This window comes from Bubalus bubalis, chromosome 2, assembly GCF_019923935.1.
Source record: "Bubalus bubalis isolate 160015118507 breed Murrah chromosome 2, NDDB_SH_1, whole genome shotgun sequence".
In the NCBI taxonomy this organism is placed as follows: Eukaryota; Metazoa; Chordata; class Mammalia; order Artiodactyla; family Bovidae; genus Bubalus; species Bubalus bubalis.
In genome coordinates this window covers 117,235,284-117,254,791 of record NC_059158.1, presented here as the reverse complement: position 1 = coordinate 117,254,791, position 19,508 = coordinate 117,235,284, and the positions used below count along the sequence as shown (strand labels likewise).

The following is a 19,508-nucleotide window of genomic DNA, read 5'->3' as shown; positions in this document are numbered from 1 at the left end:
CTGCCAAGAAGCAACTGTCTTCTGATTTCATGGCTGCAGTCACCATCCACAGTGATTTTGAAGCCCAAGAAGAGGAAATCTGTCACTACTTCCACCTTTTCCCCTTCTATTTGCCATGTAGTAATGGGGCTGAATGCCATGATCTTAGTCGTTTTTTAATATTTATAATCTTAAGCTGACTCTTTCACTCTCCTCCTTCACCCTCATCAAGAAGTTCTTTAGTTCCTCTTCCTTTTCTTCTATTAGAGTGGTATCATCCGCATATCTGAGGATGTTTGATGTTTCTCCTGCCTATCTTAATTCCAACTTGTAACTCATCCAGCCCAGCACTTCTCATGATGTGCTCAGCATATCAGAGAAGGCAATGGCACCCCACTCCAGTACTCTTGCCTGGAAAATCCCATGGATGGAGGAGCCTGGTAGGCTGCAGTCCATGGGGTTGCGAATAGTCGGATACGACTGAGCGACTTCACTTTCACTTTTCACTTTCATGCATTGGAGAAGGAAATGGCAACCCACTCCAGTGTTCTTGCCTGGAGAATCCCAGGGACGGGGGTGCCTGGTGGGCTGCCGTCTATGGGGTCACACAGAGTCGGACACGACTGAAGTGACTCAGCAGCAGCAGCAGCTCAGCATATAGGTTAAACAGGGTGACAGCAGACAGCCCTGTTGTACTCCTTTCTCAATTGAACCAGTCAGTTGTTCCATACAGGGTTCTAACTGTTGCTTCTTGACCCACATATAGATTTCTCAGGAGACAGGTAAGATGGTCTGCTATTCCCATCTCTCTAAGAGCTTTCCACAGTTAGTCATGATCCAACAGTTAAAGGCTTTAGCATAGTTGATGGAACAGAGATAGATGTTTTTCTGAAATTCCCTTGCTTTCTCTATAATCCAATGAATGTTGGCATTTTGATGTCTAGTTCCTTTTCTAAACCCAGCTTAAACATCTGGAAATTCTTGGTTCACATAATGCTGAAGCCTAGCATGCACGATTTTAAGCATGACCTTACTACCAAGGGAGATGAGTGCAATTGTCCAGTTGTTAGCACATTCTTTAGTACTACCCTTCTTGGGAATTGGGATGAGGATTGACCTTTTCCAGTCCTGTGGCCACTGCTGGGTCTTCCAGATTTGCAGACATAATGAATGCAAAACCTATTGGGATGTTGGTAATTCTCCTCTGCTCTTCCCCAGTACATTGGACACCTTTAGACCTGGGGGACTCATCTTTTGGTGTCATATCTTTTTGGCCTTTTATACAATTCATGAGGTTCTTATGGCAAGTATAATAGGGTGATTTGCCATTCCCTCTTCTAGTGGATCACTTTTTGTCAGAACTCTCTGCTATGACCCATCCATCTTGGGTGACCTTGCACAGCATGGCTCGTAGCTTCATTGATTTACTCAAGTCCCTTCACCATGACAAGGCAGTGATCCATGAAGGGGCTATTAGACTTAGTTGACCAAAAATTGAATTTTCATTGTATTTCAAAAGCTTTTTGGAATCCGTCCAGAAATTATATAATTTCCCCCCTCCAATTTATCCTAAAATAAAGCCTGCTTTAGCATAAAGCACATTTATTTCTTAATTGTTCTTGGATGTTAATATTCAAAGTTCCAGAAGGGGAATGAAGTGGCTGAGTTCTCTGTGATAAGACCTAAGAGTTATGTGATATTGGGGTAATTGGCTGTAAAATACCTACAGTTTCTGCTACTAAAACATTAGCATCATTTCTTTTAGGTAAAAATAAATAACTTAATAAATAAGCTTCTGTTGATTCAGAGCTTTTGGAAATTGTGAGTTTTACATTAGCAAAATGATTAAAAGCATGGGATTTAGTGGCAAAGTTTGGGCTGTGATCCCTTTTACCTGTGCAGCTATAGGACAGTTGTGTCAAGCATCTAGTAGTGTCATTACCTGTGAAGTGGGAGTGAATCCTTTCAGGATTGTTTAAAGGATCCAGTGAGTAACCCAGTGCTGCTGCTGCTGCTGCTGCTAAGTCGCTTCAGTTGTGTCCGACTCTGTGCGACCCCATAGACGGCAGCCCACCAGGCTCCCCCGTCCCTGGGATTCTCCAGGCAAGAACACTGGAGTGGGTTGCCATTTCCTTCTCCAATGCATGAAAGTGAAAAGTGAAAGTGAAGTCGCTCAGTCGTGTCCGACTCTTAGCGACCCCATGGACTGCAGCCTACCAGGCTTCTCCATCCATGGGATTTTCCAGGCAAGAGTAATGGAGTGGGGTGCCATTGCCTTCTCCTAACCCAGTGCTACCCCTCACTAAATGTTTTTATTGCCTTTGTTTGTAAAAGGAACAGCACTAATGAGTTTGGAACTGGCTTTATTTCCAGTCCTAAAAAGTTTCCCACTATAGGCACTGTTTCCTTTCAGTTGACATGGATTCATTCTGTTTCTTCCAAGACTTTGAGAAGGAAAGTGTGGTGGCTGGGACATAGTCAACTTCACCAGTTCATGTTTCTATGTGGATCAGAAACATCATCTTTAGAAAATGAAAGCATTTTCATAGAAAGTGAACTCACATGTTTCACAACACTAACTGGCCATGGTGCACATAATCTGCCTATTTCATTGGGTACAACCTAATCATTGAGACTTTGAACCATGTCCCATGCCAGGTATTAGAACCAAATGCAGTGGTGGTTATCCAAATTCAGCTTTGTAATTATTGCTACTGATCAGGCATGTTGAAAATTAGGGGCAAAACTGATTTCTCCTTTCACGTAGTATAAAGAATTTTTTTAAAACCCAACAATCGTAATGGTTGGGAAAGCCTCGGAGGCAGAGCAGTTTTTATGAAGACTCACGGAGTATCTTAGTTTTGTAGTGACTTTCTCTCTGTGGGTTTCATTTTGTTAATTCACCTTGATTTAAACAGAGACAAGGAGACAAGAGAAAGAAAAGCCAGTTGGCAGGAAACCTCTAAATCCTCTATTAGGTATTTGTTTCCATTTGACACAATACTCAGTTGGAAGTCTTCATAGTGTTATCAGGATGTTTTTTTTAAGGGAAGAAAGATCTTGGTTAAATTTGGAAAAACACTGAATAGGTCCAGGGGTTCCAGAAGCTTTGTGATGGCTTTTCAAGGCCTTACAAATATTTTAAAATATTACTTGGGAACTAAAACACACCCTTTGGCTGATGACCTTATTATCTTTACTGATACCCCTTTACTTTTATCTCTCTCTATTGCTCTCTGTATCAAGGTGCAAGAACCTAGAATTAAATGTCTGAGGCAGACACTTACGCCTCAGCCCTCAGGACCTGACTCCCAGGACTCATAGCAAAATGTGTGTTGTTTTTTTTTTTTTTTGTAAATTAAGTATAGTTGGTTCATAATATATCAGTTTCAGATGTATAGCACTGTGATTCAGTATTTTTGCAGATTATATTCTATTATAAGTTATTACAAGATAATGGCTATAATTCCCTAGGCCATACAATATATCCTTGTTGCCTATCTAGTTTGTGTATAATAGTTTGTGTCTGTTAATCCTATATCCCTCATTTGTCCTTCTTCTCTGTGGTAATCATGTTTGTTTTCTATATCTTAATCTGTTTCTGTTTTGCATATGTGTTCATTTGTATTATCTTTCATATTCCATGTATAGTGATATACAGTATTTTGTCTTTCTCTCATTTCACGAAGCATAATATTCTCTAGATTCATCCACTTTGCTGCAAATGGCAGAATTTTTATTTTAATAGCTAAATAGTATTCTGTCTGGGCTTCCCTTGTGGCTCAGCTGGCAAAGAATCCACCTGCAATGCAGGAGACCTGGGTTCAATCCCCAAGTTGGGAAGATCCCCTGGAGAAGGGAAAGGCTACCCAATCCAGTATTCTGGCCTGGACAGTTCCACGGACTGTATAGTCCATGGGGTCACAAAGAGTCAGACTCAACTGAGTGACTTTCACACACACACAGAATGTGTGTGTATGCCACATCTTTGTCAGTTGATGGACACTTAAGTTGCTTCTATGTCTTGACTGTAGTAAATAGCGGTGCTATGAATATTGGGGTGTATGTATGTTTTCAAATTAGTGTTTTCATTTTTTTCCAGAGATATAGCCAGGAGTGGACTTACTGGATCACTTGGTAGTCCCCTATTTTTAGTTTTTTGAGGAACTTCATACCGATTTCCATAGCAGCTGCACCAATTTGTATTCCTACCAACAGTGTACAAGGGTTCCCTTTTCTACACATCCTTCCAACATTTGTTATCTGTAGACTTTGTTGATAGCCGTTCTGACAGGTGTGAGGTGATATCTCATTGTTTGGATTTGCATTTCTGATGATTAGTGATGTTGATCCTCTTTTCATGTACCTATTAGCCATCTGTATGTCTTCTTTGGAAAAACGTCTAGTCAGGTCTTCTGCAGGGAAATGAAATTTGGATCACTAAGTAGTGAGGCCCATGGGCAAGAGAAATTGATTCCCCAACAAACTGGAGGGAGGCAATATTATTTTGAAAATAGCAAACGGCTTTCGAAGGTACCTTCTTCAGGGAAGGAGTTATCCTCATCAAGAAGCTTTTATTAAGTGACTAATGGAGTCTGATGCTCCCAGGGCCCTCTTCCTGTGGGAACAATTCATTTTCTTTAACTACTTATCCCAATAAGAATGTGTGTGGCCTAAACTTCAACTCTACTGAGCTCTTATATATGACTGTGGCATTATTTACTGCAGGTATTTCAAAACACAAAAGGATTCCAACAGTTAACACAGATGATGGCACAGTGGTTAGGGGACAAACTGCTGAATGGCTTCGCCTGCTGGCTCTGGGAGTCCCCTGGCAAACAACTGAGCAGGTGATTAAATGACAGGTGTGGTGAGGACAGGGCCAGCTCTCTGTCCACAGGGCCTGTTATGCATTATCTGCAGGTGGTCATGCCTGAGTGAGTCAAAGTTACAGGTCATGGGCAGGGGGTAGGGAGCGGTGAGAGGGACTTCCTACAGTCACCTTTGAGAGCCTGTGCTGCTTGGGGGAGGGGGGACCTGCAACAAAGAGCCTATGCTGTAGATTGGAATAAAACCACATTCTTGCCTGAGCAGTAGACTTCAGTGTTAAAGATCCTAGTAAGCAAGGGGTTTTCAAGTCACAATTCTGAGGTGGAAGAAATTGCACAATGTAATTCTTAAGTGATTTACAATTTGCCTTTCAGGTAGGTTTTGTTTCAGTTCTGCATGAAGCTGAGTCTCAGAGCTGCTCTTGGGAGCCACGGAGTCAGTCTTTGCTGGCTCCGTTCTCCAGCTCCAGCTGGGTCTGGAGGAGGACCAAGTAGACCAAGTGGCAGGACCTGGCCAGCCCACCTTGGGACCTCACAGAGCCAATGGAATTATCAGCAGTGCTTAATGTCAAGTTAGCCAAGCATCTCGAGGCCTGGGAGCCCAGTTGGCTGGGACTCTCAGCAAGTGATACGGCTGGCTTGACAGTGCCTCCCTAGTGATACCCAGTTCTTACACTCTCTCTGACCTCCTTACTTAGAGTCATATTTTCCCAACTGTGGGTTACGACCCAGTGGTGAGTTGTGAAGTTGATTGAGTGGTTTACAACAAACATTGCAAAAAAGTGAAATTGGTGAGATGGTTAGGATTCTTCACAAGCATTACAGACTGTTTTCTGAATGCCAGGTGTTTGTTTACTGGGCAACAAGATAAAATATATCCCTTTTGTTCAGTTCAATCGCTCAGTCATGTCCGACTCTTAGCGACCCCATGGACTGCAGCCTACCAGGCTCCTCCATCCATGGGATTTTCCAGGCAAGAGTACTGGAGTGGGGTGCCATTGCCTTCTCCGGGACTTTTCTTCTAGCAATGACTTATTCCTCTAGAAGATGCCTACAATGTACACCCCTCAGAAAGAAGGGTTGCCAGTCCCACAAATTTGGGCCCATTTCACCTACCTTTAAAGGAAAGAGACTAGTGGAACACTAGTCAACCTGTCAGTTTAAGGTTAATGTCCTTCTGGTATCCTCTGAATTCAGAAGGGCTGAAGGTTTCTGAGCAAGAGAATGATGGAAACAGGGTTTGGGAACATCTCAGTTGTTACTGCTGTATAGACAGGATGAGTTGTTACAAACCACCCCAACACTTAGTGGCTAATTAAGTTGGGCCCATTTTATTTTGCTGAGGAATTAGATGAGTAAAGAATCAGGACAGAGCACAGCAGTCATGGCTTGTCTCCATTCCTTAATGTCAACCTTGGGCAGGAAAACTTGACAGCTGGAGGTAACCTGACCTCTGGGGGTTGGAATCACCTGGAGGGTCTTCATTTAAATATCTGTTACCCAACCAGACTTGGTGAAGAAATGTACAATGTTTATTACAGGGCACCAAGCAAGGAGTCCAGGTCAGCTAGTGCTCAAAACACCAGATCTCCCAGGAGGGTTTCAGGAAAGCATTTTTAAAGCAAGGTGGAGGGATGGGGCACAGGGACTGCGATCAGCTCGAGCACAATTCTGATTGGTTGATGGTGAGGTAATGGGGTGGTGTCATAGGATTTGATATCATCCAGTAGATCTGGACTACATGCTCATGATGATCAAGTAGTTAATTTCTTCCAGTTGCTGGGGGTTTTAGCATCTGTAAAACAACCCAGGAAATGTGCATCAGATGCTATTTATTATCTAGGTGCTTTAGGAAGAAGTTAAAGCAGAGGATATGGGGGAGGAGTCTATCCCTGAAAGGCTCCATAGGGTCCTAGCTCTGCTCCGTTACACATCAAGCGAGTAATGTTCCCTGTCAGTGAAACCTCAGCCGAAGCTGTTAACCAGAGCACTGCATGGCAAACAGACTGTCAGAAAGCATTTAGCTAATTGTTAGACAAAACAATGAAGAACATCACTGCTGAAGGCCTCCCCTTGTGTGAGCCACTGAATAGTCCCTACAAAGAGGAAGATTCTGAAGCAAGAGATGGTGTCGACTTTACTCCCTTCCAGAAAAGATCTACCCAGGCAGGCAACGGTGGCACTCACGGGGAGGGGAAGGGAGCAGAAGTAAAATGGTTATGTTTCAAAATGGAAGGTAAAAGGGTTGGGGGACTTGGCTAGCTAATAAGTAAGGACATCTGGTTTTGAGAAACAGGCTGTCATGCAAATGAGGCTTTCAGAGACAATTTGGTAGGAAATGGGATCCTATTACAAGATTACCAAACTGTGTTCACTCTCCCAGACTGGAATAATCCTCTTAATCTAGCTGCATTCATTTGGATAATCTGCAAAATCATGTTTGTAGACTTTTAACAATGGCAGAGACAATTCCCGGAGACTGTGATGTTGACAGAACTCTAAAGCTAGTCATTAACTTGAGCTGGCCAGAATGGTGGCTGCTAATAGCTAGGAATGTCTTGGGTCCTGCTGTTAGGTAGAGTGGAGGGGAAGGGGAAGAAGGCCATTTGTAGACTCCCTGAGAGGACTGGACACAAAATACACCAGTATTTTTGCACTGTTTTGGTATCTTGACACATAGGGACCTCCTATGTAATTAAGTCAGTAATACTTCAGGGACTCTCTCAACCTTCCTGAGGTGTTACACCCCTCTCCCCAGCTACTTCTGTGCTCCCCTTGGGCCCTGGTAGAGGCATCACACTGCCTACTCCATCCCCAGTGAGGATCACTGGGCTGCCTCTCCCTTGGCCTTCCCCTAACCCCGCATTTCCTCCTTTTGATCTCCATGGCCTTGGCCTGAAGAGGCTTGAAGCAGGATTTTGGTTCTGTAGTGAGATATTGTGGAAAGTAGCGAAACAAGTAAAGTATTTTTTAGGAGGAAAAGTGTAGAGGTGGATAGACACAGGGTGAACTCAGAGAGAATCACACCCTCGTGGAAGTTTGAATCACTTATACGGGGCATTTCCTCTGGGTTTCCTTTGGCTAATCATCTTGCTTTGCCTGGTTCTGAATTTATCTCAGGGCCCTCCCCTGTGTTCACGTGTCAAGATGGATTCTAGAGAAGAGGCCTCTGGGCAGGTTGACAGCACTTACTATGAGATGATGCCACCTCCTTTTTGACCTTGGAGGAGCCTTTCCGTGCGTATATAGTCAAGAAGGTCTCCTTAACTTCAAGAATGAGGAATATGTGGTCTCTTACTTGGGCAGGCTCAGCTTCTCCTTCCTGTGATTGTCTTCTCCTTGGAGTATCTGTCCACAGGAGACAAACTCCAGCTGCTCAGCCTGGAGCCCATCTAACTCCTGCCTCACTTTCTCCTCCAGGAGCTTTTTGGCTCTCCTATGGCCCCTGGAGAGAAGTCACCCCACTTGCAGGAGTCCCTGCGCCTCATGAATCAGCCCCTATGTGGCTAAGGCAGAGCTGGCAGACAAGGCCACAGAAATCAAAGCACAGGGATTTATTCCTTCCAGGCCTTCTGGTAATTGATGTGAGCTGCACTCACACAAACTTCCTAAAGTTGCTGATTTGCATCTAAGGACCTGGCGGGCTGTGCCAGCCTGCATCCCTGGGTACCACCACAAGTGCCCTCCGTGCTCCAGGGAGGGCCTTCTCCCCCTCCCCCTCTCCCTCTTCTCTTTCCTTCCCCGCTCCTGTGTAGAACACCAACTGATGGTCCTGGGTGGGCTGTCAGGGGTCAGGGCACATAGAACAGTGGCTGGAGCAGGATGACAGGACATACGGGGCAAGTGTGGAGCCCTTTGCCAGGGTCCACAGAGGCCTGGATTTGACAGTGCATTTCAGGGCACGATCAAGCCACAACCTCTTTGTCCTGCTGAGTCCCACCAGGTGGGGGCTCCTGAGTTGGACTTACTTTAGTTGCTTTTATTTTAGGGTGGAGGAGGGGGCAGAAGAGCAAAATCTGGCTCCTCGGTGGGTTGTTTTTTTTTCTTTTAACCACCGTCTCAGAGGGACAAATTCCACTGCGAATCTTCATTAACACACCCATGAGTGCTGTCTGATTCATAGCTGCTGCCGCTGGTGGGAAACCATAAATGTGAGAGCAGATCAGCTCCAGTAAATGCATATGTTAATATCGCTGATGGAGCGTTGCATGTTCCTCTAAAAAAGACGGTAACATCAGTGCTGTCTGTGTCAATGCTTAAAAAAAAAAAAATAGGGTAGAGATAACAACAAAAAAACAAAGCCTTTCATTTGCATCATTTATAGTCAGTATTTAATAGATGGGAGCAATTGGTTGGTCATTCCAGCCATGCTGCCTGGACCCCTGTGCCTTGCGTTATTCAGTGAGCTCCTCAGCAGAATCTTCTAGTGTGGAGGCAGACTAGGGCATCTGAGTTTGGAAGGGCATGCTGGCTTCCCAAAGGGGTGCTCTTGGCCTGTCATTTCCTCTTTAGGACAAACTTGATATGCCATCTACTGTCTGCCATGTTGGTGGCACTCCTGAGGATTTACCCAGTTGAGGCACCCTGAAGGGGCTCCCTGGAAGTTTTGCATGGCATCAAACAATTCAGCAACTTTAGCCCCTGCCCTCTTGGATAGAGATCAATCAGTTTGTTTCCCCAGCAAAGCTACTGGAATTGGCCTGATAAGCATCACATTCCATATTTAACCTACAGGGTGATCACTTTCAAGCTTATTCTAGAGGAATTAATTCAGACCTCTGTTGCACGGTACACAGAATGCTGGGTCTTGGAATGAATGTGGTACCAACTGAAAGTGTAGATTTGTGACCACTATATGAGATTTCTTGATTCATTTCTTCTCCCTGGCTTAAGCTGACTTGAGGCAGTATTTCTATCTTCTTCAGGAAAAAGTGGTTAGTTTAGTTCTTTAGACTTTAAGTTACTACCCATCAGAAGGACAGGAAATATCTTTGGCATGATTAACTGGTTGCAGTGGAAAATGAGACTTTAAAATTTGGGCATCTTTCATCTGATTTTCTGATGTTTGCAGTGCTAAACAGCAATTCAGCTGAGTGAATTTAAAGATCTGATTGGCTTTGTTAGACTGAATCAGGCAGCATCTCTTTCAGCAACAGAGAGGAGCTTTGCTGAGCTGTAGAAAAGGAAAGGTTTTAAAGATAGAAAGGAGACTGAAAAAGGAAATTATTATCAAAGAATGCATTGTTTCAGGCAAGGTCACCCTAAGGGGAATGGAAGGGCCATCAGCAGATTGCCTCACTAGTGCTGACCAGGTAATTCCAGATTGACTGGTTAAAGGTTATATCCTGGAATGGGAAGTGAGACTTCAATTAGATTAGGTATTAAGTCTTAGTTTGCTGACATGGGGCTTAGCACAACTGACTCCATTTTGGCCCTATTTCTTTTTAACAGTTACCCCTTTTGATCAGACTCTCAGCTTAACCGAGAGATGTGACCAGAATTTAAGTCATTAGCAGCACTCTCAGCTACTACTCTGTGGTTTTGCAGCTTTTACTGATCCTCTGTGTGACATTCACAGATCATGAGGTTTTTTGCCGAGTCTCTGATATTCACAGGGTCATGACTTTGGGTCTATAATTTTTTTTAAGTCAGTCTTTCTCTTCGTTCTTTTACTGATGCTCCATTCTTAGGGAGGTCATTTGTTGCTGGTTAGTGGCTACGGAGGCACATTTAAAGCTTTTTGAGAGAACAGAATGCACCAAGGAGACCACTATTATTATTAGCAGGATAATTTCCAGTGTCTGCACTTTGGAGCCAAGGTCCCCAAGACCCAAATCAAAATCAAGGAAGTCAAACAAAGACCCCGCAGAAGGGGTCACTTTTTAAGCCAAGGGGCTTGTTCAGTGATCTTATGCAGCTGAGTTTCGACTTCCCTAGAAGTGTTATCCAAGGTACAGTAAGTAGTGTTGGTCACAGCACAAATTCCTCCTTGCTCAGCGAAAAGGTCAGTTGTATTATCAAGAATAGCTTGGGCCAGAGAGTTGACGGATTTTTGTAGGGAGTTACTGCCTTAGCAGATTTCACAACACTTTCAAGAGTTAAGGGGAGACTCTTGATCATAGCCTTGTGTACATTAACTCCTACCTGGGGCTGTAGGACCTTGTTAGAAGAAGCAAATCAGAATTGTGAATGCTTCCTAGTAATTCATTTGAATCTGCAACTTAGGACTGGAAAGGTGATAGCCATAGAGGCCAGTTAAATCTTAAAGGTCTGTAGACCACACAGGCAGTTTTATTCTGATTACCCACCCTCCTTTGTGTCCCTTTTTTTGTGTGTAGTCGGAGAAGGCAATGGCACCCCACTCCAGTACTCTTACCTGGAAAATCCCATGGACGGAGGAGACTGGAAGGCCGCAGTCCATGGGGTGGCTAAAAGTCAGACACGACTGAGCGACTTCACTTTCACTTTTCACTTTCATGTATTGGAGAAGGAAATGGCAACCCACTCCAGTGTTCTTGCCTGGAGAATCCCAAGGACGGTGGAGCCTGGTGGGCTGCAGTCTATGGGGTCCCACAGAGTCGGACACGACTGAAGCAACTTAGTAGCAGCAGCAGTACTTAGATACAAAGTTCCTCAGGTTTGGGATTATTAACCAGAGATGGGACCAATCAGAGTTTTTGGGTGGCAGTTTGAAAGGCGACCCCCCGCCTTTTCCTTAGCAATTAAACTAAAAAAAAAAAAAAAAAATTGTAAACCCAAATTTATAAAACTAAAAAATAATTATAGACCCAGTTTCCTGGGAGATAGGGATAATGCTATTATCTTTTTAGGCAGATGCCAGAGTAAAGGAAAGAGAAGAGGAAAGGGTTTCATAGTTAAAGTATGAAGTCTTCATCTGGTGTCTTGGGAGGGAAATTATCTGCCTCAATGTCAACTACTTTCCTTCCTGGTCAGGTTGGTTTGGAGGTCTCCAGCACCCACACAGGACCAGGTGTCAGGTGGAACCTTCTTCAGCTGTGATGTGTGTCCCTGAAGCTTTGCTGCCATCTGGGTAGTGAGGAGGACCTGAGATAGTCCCTTCCAAAGAAATTCAAGGGCAGTCTTTGCTCTTAGTGATTCCAAATCAAGAGAATGGGAGAAAATTGAAAACATGAATTTGGAGAGTTGTAGCCAGATAATTGAGGAAATTAGAAGAATTCAGGATTCAGTCTAGTTGACAGATATATAACAACACCTCAAAGGTAATTAACAGAATCAGAATCTACAAAAGTGCCAACATAATTTTTATCTCTATAATCATGCCCATTTTTCCAAGGATAATCACTGTAAAACTAATTTGTTTGCATGAAACTTGACTTGATTATTTACATACAAGCAGTAAGATTGACCATTTAGTGATTGACCAAGCAGTGATTGACCATTTGGGTCCTTTTAAAGTCTGTTTTTGAAGAATCTACCTGCCAGTGCAGAAGAAGTGGATTCACCTTGGTCAGGAAGATCCCCCAGAGAAGGAAATGGCAACCCACTCCAGTATTCTTGCCTGGGAAATCTCATGGACAGAGGAGTCTGGCGGACTGTAGTCCATGGGGTTGCAAAAGTGTTGAACATGACTTAGTGACTGAACAACAACAAAGACTGCTTTGCTGACACCTTGTAAACAAGGTACCAGGTCAGTTTATCTGAGGAGCTTTATTGGCTCCATAAAGTCAACCTTAGATCTTTAAAACTGTCTGATCACATCTGGGTATATGCATATCTTTCTCAAACTTGACAAGTCAGTCAAACCTTTAGTAATATAGCCAGTGTTTCCAATTGTGTCTTATTACAAGGAAAACAGATTCCTATTGAGCTTATGCACATAACTAACTATATTGTCATGAAAAGGACACTTAAAGAGTTTCTGAATTCTGGAGGTATCAGTAGGAAGAAAAAGTAAATGGTTCATCTTTGTTTACAAAGATAAACTTTGTACAAAGTATACTTTACCAATTGCTGTAAGGCCTAGATAGGTTTCTCTTGTAGCTCAGCTGGTAAAGAAAATGTGTGCAATGCAGGAGACCTGGGTATGATCCCTGGGTTGGGAAGATCCCCTGGAGAAGGGAAAGGCTATCCACTCCAGTATTCTGGCCTGGAGAATTCCATGGACTGTATAGTCCCTGGGGTTGCAAAGAGTCGGACGTGACTAAGCGACTTTCACTTTCACTAGATAGTCTGAGAAAGGTTTCTTTAAATCAAGGGGAAAAAAAAAAAAGCATTAAGGAACCAAGTACTGTTTTAAAGCGAAAGTCTAAAAATTATAATCATCCTCTTCAGTTTATTCAGTCTCATGTTATTTATTTTTGTTCTGCTCAAGTCTAGTTTCTCTGTTAGTTCTAGAAATTCTTAGTTGGTTCAGTTTTATGATCTTGAAGTTATTGGAACCCTGCACTTGTCCAAAGTCTTTTCCTTAAGTCTCCTTGAAGATGGGGTACATTTGCAGGAATGCTTTTCTAAAACCATCAAAGTAAAACAGTAACTATCTGAAAGTGACACGAGACTTTTTTTTTAATGTCCGTTGGTAAAAGAGCTGATGATGAGAGTCACTGTAATGGGAATTGACAAGATTATTTGCTTATTTCTATAACATAGATTTTAAGACAGAAACTAGAATTACAAGTGATAACATTATGCTTGTTATTGCTTAGTCACTAAATCCTGTCTGACTCTTTGTGACTCCATGGACTGTAATCCACCAGGCTCCTCTGTCCATGGGATTTCCCAGACAAGAATACCGGAGTGGGTTGCCATTCCTTCTCCAAGGGATCTTCCTGACACAGGGATTTAACCTGTGTATCCTGCATTGGCAGGTGGATTCTTTACCACTGAACCACTAGGGAAGCCTCAATACTATACTAGGACATATCATATTTCTAGGAATTTCATACAATTTCTGAAACATTTATTAATAATGTATATAAACCAAATAAAAATTTTAAAGGTTTAGCATCACTTATTTGACAGCATTTCCTATGTAATTAATGTTTTAATATATTATCTTATTTGGAAATGATCTGGATATTCAATGAATTTAACTTAGCTCATTATTTACCTTCAGTTCAGTTCAGTTCAGTCTCTCAGTCATGTCCGACTCTTTGCGACCCCATGAATTGAAGCACGCCAGGCCTCCCTGTCCATCACCAACTCCTGGAGTTCACTCAGACTCACGTCCATCAAGTCAGTGATGCCATCCAGCCATCTCATCCTCTGTTGTCCCCTTCTCCTCCTGCCCCCAATCCCTCCCAGCATCAGAGTCTTTTCCACTGAGTCAACTCTTTGCATGAGGTGGCCAAAGTACTGGAGTTTCAGCTTTAGCATCATTCCTTCCAAAGAAATCCCAGGGCTGATCTCCTTCAGAATGGACTGGTTGGATCTCCTTGCAGTCCAAGGGACTCTCAAGAGTCTTCTCCAACACCACAGTTCAAAAGCATCAGTTCTTCAGCACCCAGCTTTCTTCACAGTCAACTCTCACATCCATACATGACCACTGGAAAAACCATAGCCTTGACTAGAAAGACTTTTGTTGGCAAAGTAATGTCTCTGACTTTTCATAAAGTCTGACACTGTTTCCACTGTTTCCCCATCTATTTCCCATGAAGTGATGGGACCAGATGCCATGATCTTCGTTTTCTTGAATGTTGAGCTTTAAGCCAACTTTTTCAATCTCCACTCTTACTTTCATCAAGAGGCTTTTGAGTTCCTCTTCACTTTCTGCCATAAGGGTGGTGTCATCTGCATATCTGAGGTTATTGATATTTCTCCCAGCAATCTTGATTCCAGCTTGTGCTTCTTCCAGCCCAGAGTTTCTCATGATGTACTCTGCGAACTTTAAGGTCGCGAGTTACCAGAAAGATTCAAGGAAATGATTTAAAAAGTACCCCTAAAAACTTTTTATCCTACTTACATCTGTTTATTTGTTCTTAACAATGACTATTCACAAAAATGTCTTCCCTGGTGGCTCAGGCGGTAACTGCAATACAGGAGACCCAGGTTCGATCCCTGGGTCGGGAAGATCCCCTGGAGAAGGAAATGGAAACACACTCCAGTACTCTTGCCTGGAAAATTCAATGGGTGGAGGAGCCTGGTAGGCTACAATCCATGAGGTAGCAAAGAGTTGGACACAACTGACCAACTTCACTCACAAAAATGTCACGGACATAAGATAATGTCAGTCTTTATCCTTAGTTATTTTCCTGGCTGACAAATTTTGTGATAGAGACAGCACGAACTTATTATAAAATAAAAGTATTATATTTCATGCCAGTAACCCTAAAGACATGCTTAAATTAAACCAACAAGATTGGAATTCATTTGGGTTAGTTTCTATTATATTTCTGATAATTTATATTAATATAAACACTTACTTTTCTTTAAGCCAATTTGAGTTCTTTCACAAATTAATTGTTTTGCATTAATATCTGAAGGTAGAAACATACCACGTATTTACATCATATAGATAGACGCACGTAAACATATAGACAGATGAAAACACTGATCTTAGAGCTTCTGTTTTACTAGTTTACAAAAGAATTTGAATCTAAGTGATTTTTCTGGTAGATGAAATAAATAAGTCTAAGTTACCTGCTTGGAAAGCTAAAGTAAAGTTTCAAATGATGCCCCACCCTCCACCCTTTTGTTTCCTGAGAAGAATCACTTCTCTGAAGTTGGTATATTAAAATTTACATCTCAGAGGCAGAAGGAAGAAACCCCAAAATCTTCCCCGTTAAGATAAATAGGGCAGGTTTCAGTTCAGTTCAGCCGCTCAGTCGTGTTGGCAAGTTGGCAGCACACCTGGCAGCATGCCAGGCTTCCCTGGCCCTCACTGTCCAGGGCAGATTTGGAAATTGGTAGAAAGGAATAGGTGAGCTTTGGTCAGGCCTCTAGAGCTACATTTGTAGTTATGCAAATACTTTAAGGACAGTTGCTTTTAATTCAGTGAGGAATTAGGTTGTAACTTAAATGATATCATAGGTTTTGTGTTCAGTCGCTCAGTTGTGTCTGACTCTTTGAGACCCTATGGATGGTAGCCCATCAGGTTCTTCTATCCGTGGAATTTTCCAGGTAAAAATACTGGAGCAGGTTGCCATTTCCTACTCCAAGGGATTTTCCTAACCCAGGGATTGAACCTGGATCTCTTGCATCTCTTGCATTGGCAGACGGATTCTTTACTGCTGTGCTATGGGAAGCCCCCAGGCTGTACTTGATCTTAGCCAAAAGGCTGAGAAGCGATCATAGGTTGATTCACCCCAAAATCTTTTGCAAGGTATTTAGAACCCCTTCCATTCACCCCCCTCCCCGCACCCCCGCCCAACACACTGGGTACTTACTTTACTTTTAGCTTAGAAGAGAAGGCCTAAAGAATTCCTTTCAGGCTCTGAATATCAGCTTCCATTTTGGCCAAATTTTAGTTCATAAAATTTTATTAAATTATTTTAAATATTTACCAAGTTTTAGCCAGGACATACTGCCAATAAATATTTCTGACAGTATTAAGCAATCCTTGGATTTAGAAGGTATCCCCAAGGTGGGTGCAAAAGATATTTTTCTCTCTCTGGGGAACTGTAGAGAGAGATCCAGGAGAACTGACTCTGGTAAGGATTCTCACCCTTAGCCAACTTTTGCCTGTTTTCCCAGCAACCCATTTGTAGGCTACAAATGGGATTTAAAATAATTTAGTTTTTTTTGGCTGTTTAAGGGAATAATGCAGCAGTTTACCAGAAAATTACTCAGAGATCCTTCAACTCCAGAAAGAGTCTGATTGAGGGGACTCTTAGAGATAAGGGAGCATCAGTAAGGACATTAACTTGATACAGACTTGTTTATTGTCTTGAGGAATCTTCAAAGTAGAAAGATAATTCATACAGAGGGTTAGTAGAATGAATACTCAAGTAAAGGAATATAGATGGGAGCAGTGGGAATTAACATCAGCCCTGTAAGTCTTTCATTTTAGGTACTTCTCATAACTTTAATTTTTTAATTATTATTATTTTTTGTAATGAATCTTTCAAGGCAGGTATTTTGGAATTTCAAAGCCTTTTGGAGGCTTTTGCATATCAATTATAGTAGGTGTCCCTTGCATTTTTTTTTTTTTTATAAAAATATGGAACGCTTCATGAATTTGCGTGTCATCCTTGCGCAGGGGCCATGCTAATCTTCTCTGTGTTGTTCCAACTTTAGTATATGTGCTGCCGAAGCGAGCACTCCCTTGCTTTTAAGTGCTCTTTTTAAATTGTTTTATCTAATTAGAAAACTACCTCACCGGGTAATTCCAAGATAATTGGTGAAAGGCCACATTCTTGGGGGAAGAGTTGGGTCGAGATTGCTGTTAGGTTAGGTATTTGGTCTTGCTTTGCTGACATGGGGCTTAGCACAAATGATTCCATTTGGGGTCTGTTATTTCTTTTTAATAGCAGCATTAAAGGATTGATCATGGCATCTGGTCCCATCACTTCATGGCAAATAGATGGGGAAACAGTGGAAACAGTGTCAGACTTTATTTTGGGGGGCTCCAAAATCACTGCAGATGGTGACTGCAGCCATGAAATTAAAAGACGCTTACTCCTTGGAAGGAAAGTTATGACCAACCTAGATAGCATATTCAAAAGCAGAGACATTACTTTGCCAACAAAGGTCCATCTAGTCAAGGCTATGGTTTTTCCAGTGGTCATGTATGGGTGTGAGAGTTGGACTGTGAAGAAAGCTGAGCGCCGAAGAATTGATGCTTTTGAACTGTGGTGTTGGAGAAGACTCTTGAGAGTCCCTTGGACTGCAAGGAGATCCAACCAGTCCATTCTAAAGGAGATCAGTCCTGGGTGTTCTTTGGAAGGACTAATGCTAAAGCTGAAACTCCAGTACTTTGGCCACCTCATGCGAAGTGTTGACTCATTGGAAAAGACTCTGATGCTGGGAGGGATTGGGAGCAGGAGGAGAAGGGGACGACAGAGGATGAGATGGCTGGATGACATTACTGACTCAATGGACCTGAGTTTGAGTGAACTCCAGGAGTTGGTGATGGACAGGGAGGCCTGGCGTGCTGCAGTTCATGGGGTCGCAAAGAGTCGGACACGACTGAGTGACTGAACTGAACTGAACTGAAAGGATTGAAGATGTGTTCCTATGGTTAAAAGTTTTAAAATCCTCTAGTGGAAACTGTGTTTTGGTTCAGAAGGGATTAGGACAGTCCCAGGAGATTGTAATCCAGCTTGATCACTGTGGCATCTCACCAGCTGTGTACCTGCTGAAAATGGAAGCTGTCACATGTTTCAGTGAAGCTGTGCTATCTTAAAGAAAGAAAAAAGTGTCCAGTGTCTCCAGACAGATAAAAGCATAGAAAACAAGGTTCTGTAGCACATTAGGAGATCTGTGGCTATTTGGCCCTTTCTTCAGTTATTTGTAGCTAACTCTCTGTCATAATTGACCAAGTACCAAGACACCATCCCAAAATACCTGCTTCTTGTAGTTGGGGCCAGTGTCCTTCATAAAAATATGCATTTGTGTGTGTGTGTGTGTGTATGGGAGTGTGTGTGTGTGTGTGTGTGTGTGTGTGTTATTTGGCTTTAAACTATAGTAAAATACTTGGGAAAATGGAAGCATCTTTGCTTTCCTGTCTGGGTTAGTCTTTAGCAAATATTAGAATAAGTTATTTTCCCCTGGCTATGTATATTCTGCTGATGGAAAATAGAGGGCAGGTTACTGTGAGCATAAAGAGATGTGACAGGCATAAAACCAGCCTTCTGAGGGTTCCTGTGTTTCATGCCGATGCCAAGGTCTTTTTCCCAGGTCTTTAATTTGAGCATAGCTCATAAAGTATGGGGTCTTGGCATACTGCTATAGGTCTCAAGGTTTTGCCTAAGAATGTAGATCTGGTGGCTGGAACAGCAGGGAGATGGGCAAGAAGTGGGGAGTTGGAGTGGTTGTGATGAGGAATAGGGAGATTCTTTTAAGGCAGGGAGTGGATAGTAATCTTGGAATCAAAGACTTTTGGGAACTGGCCTGGCTTCTGTCTGAACCCCTTTTAATATGGGAGTTTTTCTTTCTCTCATATATTTTCCCTTATCAGTAGGCAGTGAGAGCTCTGTACCCTTAACTGGGAAGGAATAACGGGGGAAAAAAAAAAAAGACTTGCTCTGCTCACAGTACTCCTGACACCACACACTTCCCTAGTTCTCTGTGGACACCAACGGAGTGACCTGCAACTCAATTCAGTTCTGATGCTACTCAGACTTAGTGCAAAGCCCTCAGGCTAAAGGCTCAGTCCTGCAAGACTGATCCCCACTTCAGACACTAGTCATAAGTGGTGTGTTTGTTCCCAGATTACTCTCACTTCTGCCCAGTTTGGTTACCAACCAGGGGTTCCCATGACCCCTCCTCAAGTTAGATTATTTACTGTAACAGTTCATAGAGCTCAGGAAAATACTTTGCTTACATTTTTCAGTTTGTTGTAAAGGATGTTATCAAAGATACAAATGAACAGCCAGATGAAGAGGTACACAGGACAAGGTCTGGAAGGGTCCAGAGTTAAGAAGTTGCTGTCCCAGTGGAGTTGGGATATACCTGCCTTCCAGCACCAGAGTGTGCTCACCAACCTAGAAGCTCTCAGATCGCTGTCACTGATGGTTTTTATGGAGGTTCCATGACACAGGCATGGTTGAGTAAAGCATTGGC

At 42.7% G+C, this 19,508-nt stretch overlaps 1 protein-coding gene and 1 non-coding gene across 3 annotated transcripts in view; one reads left to right on the top strand and one right to left on the bottom strand.

Annotated features, from left to right (window-relative positions):
• GPR39 (G protein-coupled receptor 39) overlaps nt 1-19,508 on the top strand; it is a 264,487-nt gene that overhangs the window by 175,527 nt on the left and 69,452 nt on the right. The window lies entirely within an intron of this gene.
• On the bottom strand, nt 16,939-17,045 carry LOC112583156. The gene has a single exon (XR_003107499.2). It is a non-coding gene; the product is annotated as a U6 spliceosomal RNA (small nuclear RNA).